The 3,925-nt window shown below is 47.0% G+C and overlaps 1 pseudogene; it reads right to left on the bottom strand.

Moving 5' to 3' along the window:
* Nucleotides 1–2,182: 2,182 nt before the first annotated feature.
* On the bottom strand, nt 2,183–3,700 carry LOC144255081 (neurofilament light polypeptide pseudogene; annotated as a pseudogene).
* Nucleotides 3,701–3,925: the final 225 nt, after the last annotated feature.

Genomic DNA, 3,925 nt, shown 5'->3' with positions numbered 1-3,925 from the left:
AGAATACAGGGAATATGTAGAGAGGAAATAGGAAGTGTCCACCATGCTGTGGGAACTGAACTGGAATTATTGGGTAGAGGAAATTAGTGACAGGGAGGAGTTTGATGTTTTGCATTTTATACTTTATTACTTTGTGCTCTAATATAACAAGAAATCAAAGTGTGTGTGTGTGTGTGTTTCTAATCTTAAATTCATAATATTAGGCAACCAATCCCTAAATTTGAGCTGTAAGAATTTTTGTGGATTTAAGTATTCTTTGATAATTTCCCACTGAGCTAAACTACTGTGGAATGTCCAACCAAGTATGAGAAATTCAATGCATTCTTTAAATAAACCCTTCCTTCTAGCCCAGCTCATCTGGGCATCATAATCCCCATGTAAGCTTTTTAAAAATAGATCCTAGGGGCTGGGGTTGTTGCTCAATGGTGGAGTGCTTACCTAGCATGTGAGGTATGCTGAGTTCAATACTCAGCATCACATAAAAATAAATAAATTAGTGTGTTGTGTACAATATATATATATATATATATATATATATATATATATACACACACACACACACACACACATATATATATATATATATTTTTTTTTTTAAAGAGAGAGTGAGAGAGGGGAGAGAGAGAGAGAGAGAGAGAGAGAGAGAGAGAGAGAGTATTTTTTTAATATTTAATTTTTTTTAGTTCTCGGCGGACACAACATCTTTGTTGGTATGTGGTGCTGAGGATCGAACCCAGGCCGCACGCATGCCAGGCGAGCACGCTACCGCTTGATCCACATCCCCAGCCCCATATATATATTTTTTTTTTAATTAAATATTAGTGTTGGTGACAGATCTGATGACTCAGAATCAGAATGTCTGTGCCTGAGGCTGTTGTCTTACTGTTCAGGAGGAGATGGGTTGTGAAGATTATTGATTAGGTAATTATGTGGGACAATTGCACTGAGCCAGGAACAGAAAAGGCAGAGAAGCAGACGTGGCCTGCAGGGGCTCCTCCAAATAAACCTGATGGGGACTCTAGATGGATAAAGTCATTCTCCCAGGCTTGGCCATGAAAGTGTTCCATGTGAAGCAAGCAAGGTATTCCAAGTACTCAGAGCTCTCAGATGTGTTAGGGCTGTACCTTTATTTGTATTTTCACTAAAACTATTATTTTTTGCACTTGTCTCAGTTTCTGTGTTCTAAACTGGAGGAAGGTGGGGGATGATTAGAAGATCACCAAAAAACTCACCCAGCTTTTGGAATGAAGAAACCCTCCCAGTTTTTGTTTTTTTTTGTTTTTTTGTTTTTTTAGCATAAACACAATAGGATGTAGTGTGTTATTATCTAAGAACCAGGCTGTACAGAGGCAGACAAGTTAGATTCTAGTCCTGACCCCTCTTTGTGCCAGTTGTGTGACTTACCTGCAAGTTATCTGCAAGGTTCTTGACCTCTTTGCACCTAGATTTCTTGATCTGCATAATGGACAATGACTTGCTTTAAATGACATTTAAGGAAAGATCAGAAGTGGCAAAGAGTAGAAGTCAATCAATCAAACCTCAGCAGCTATTGATTAGTACCACAACAATTACTAGAGCATGAAGTCCTTAAAGGTTAGACATAATGTGTGAATATGTGATTTCCCTTTCCTCTTTCCCTACAGTCTACCTAACACTAGTAGAGGGCCACTACCAGAGATTGAGCCCAGGTTCTTTCACATGCTGGGCCAGCACACCACCACTGAGCTGTGCCTTCAGTCCCCCCCCCCAAAAAAAAAAAAACAGATATAGATATAGATATAAATATAGATAGATATAGATAGTCTACAGATCTGCAATTCTGTCTGCTACAGGTTATAGTGGTTCCTATCCCTCCTGGAGTGCAAGAGTTCAATTCTTTTTGCATGTGCAAGCTGCTTTTCCTAATCTAAGTCCGTTCTTAGGACTGGTTGTAAATTCTACTTGTTCCCTCATTAACAACGAGCTAAATAAAATCTTTGGAACATGCTCATTTTCTATCTGCATGACAGCCATGAATTTATTGTCTTTTGAAAGGTGTCTTTTAATATTGCTGCTACTTCTTTACCAAAGCAGTGGATTTCTGTGGAGGGCAGACACCTTGACTGAATCTCCCTCTCAGGGTCAGATGGAGTTGGACAGCATTACCGTTAATATCTTGTCCTTGGGTAGACAGAAAAGCTCCCTAGGAGTCTGGCTTCAGGTCCTGTGCCAACAACCTGCAGTGACAAAGAGGAAAGCACTTCTCTCAGAGAAATGGGCTCATAAGGAACCTCTGGACCCCTGGGGCAGCCTCCTAGGGCTACAGGTCTTCCCCAAATCCCCTCCTGTGCAGGAACACCCTTCCTTCCTGGGGTGGCGCCCTGGCTGGAACCTAGAGATTAGGTCTTTGGGGTCTCTGAGATCTGCCAGGTGCTGCGGGGCCTCTGGAGGGGAAGAGTGTTTTGGAGCCAGAAAGCCCCAAGCTTCCCAGGAATTTTGGCTCAGTCTTGGAGCATTTCCTCCTGGGCTGGCCTGGCGCTATCCTGGGGAGGGCTTCTGCCAGCAAACAGGGCGCTGAGATTTGCCAGGCCAGCACCTTGGGGCTCCTGTTCTGCACACAGGCTGGGCTCCCCTGCTCAGCACCTAGGGAGCTTTGGCGGGTGGGTGGGACTGGGGGCGCGGGCAGGGTACCCAGGGAGACCGCGGAAGGCAAGATAGGAATGATAGATGGAGGCAAAGAAAGAGAGGGGGAGGGGGAGAGGAGGAGACAGGGAGAGGGGGAGAGGGGGAGAAGGGGAGAGGGGGAGAGGGAGGGGAAGAGAGAGAGGAAGAAGAGAGAGAGAGAGAGAGAGAGAGAGAGAGAGAGAGATGAGATAGAGAGATATAGACAGAGAAAGAGAGAGAGAGAGAGAGAGAGAGAGACTGAGACTGAAGGGGAGAGACAGCGGTGAGAAAACAGAGGCAGCAAAGGGCGGAGAAATGAAAATAAGAACAAGTTCTAAAGGAGAGGAGGAGCCTAAAAAGAGAGAAGGAAAGGCTGAGACAGAATGAGGCTTTGGAGATTTAGAAAAGCGATTTCGTCCATCAGGCTGTGGATATACTTTTGGAGCTCAGCTGGGGCCAGCGCCACCTCCTCTGTGCCTTCCCGCGACTGCATCAGGTGACCCTTGGCGTCCTCGCGGCTCAGCACCTCCTCCTCCTAGCATGCTTGCAGGTTGCATAGAGTCTCCTCCAGCACTTTGCACTCGCCCTGGAGCGCCTGCTTCTCATGGGTAGCGTCCCTCCGCCAGGCGCATGTGGCTAATCTCCTGCTCCTACAGCGCCCAGAAGCGGGACTGCTCCCAATGCTTCTGCACAACACCAGCAGCTCGGCTTTCAGCAGCTTGTTCTGCTGCTCCAGCTTGTGCACGCGCTCGATGAAGCTGGCAAAGCGGTCCTTGAGGTCCTGGAGCTGCACCTTCTCCTGAGTGCGGATGGACTTGAGGTCGTTGCTAATGGCGGCTACCTGGCTCAGGTCTAGGTTCTCCAGGCTGTGCATCAAGGAGCCGGAACTGGACAGTAGCTGCGGGTCACGGAGACCAGGAGGACACCCGGGCCCAGTAGTTGGAGTAAGTGGAGCATGCGGTGCTGTAGCCGCTGCGCATGCTGGAGATGTGCACCCAGGGAGTCTCCACATAGTGCCACTTGTAGGAAGTCTAGGCTCATAGCTAAAGGAACTCATGCTGGCGGCCAGGGCGCCCCCCCTCCCCCCGCCCATGGCGGACATGGGGGCCTGGAGAGGAGGTAGGACAGGGGAGAAAGGGAAAGGGAAGGATGGATGGCTGTGTGCCTATTATTATTATTATTATTATTATTATTAATTTGTTTTTACTTAAGAGATTGCCATAGTTTGGACTTGAGAGTCCCCCAAAGGCCAAGGTGTTCAAGAATTGTTCCCTTGGGTGGT

This window comes from Urocitellus parryii, chromosome 5 (assembly GCF_045843805.1).
Source record: "Urocitellus parryii isolate mUroPar1 chromosome 5, mUroPar1.hap1, whole genome shotgun sequence".
In the NCBI taxonomy this organism is placed as follows: domain Eukaryota; kingdom Metazoa; phylum Chordata; class Mammalia; order Rodentia; family Sciuridae; genus Urocitellus; species Urocitellus parryii.
This window is presented reverse-complemented; position numbering and strand designations above follow the sequence as displayed.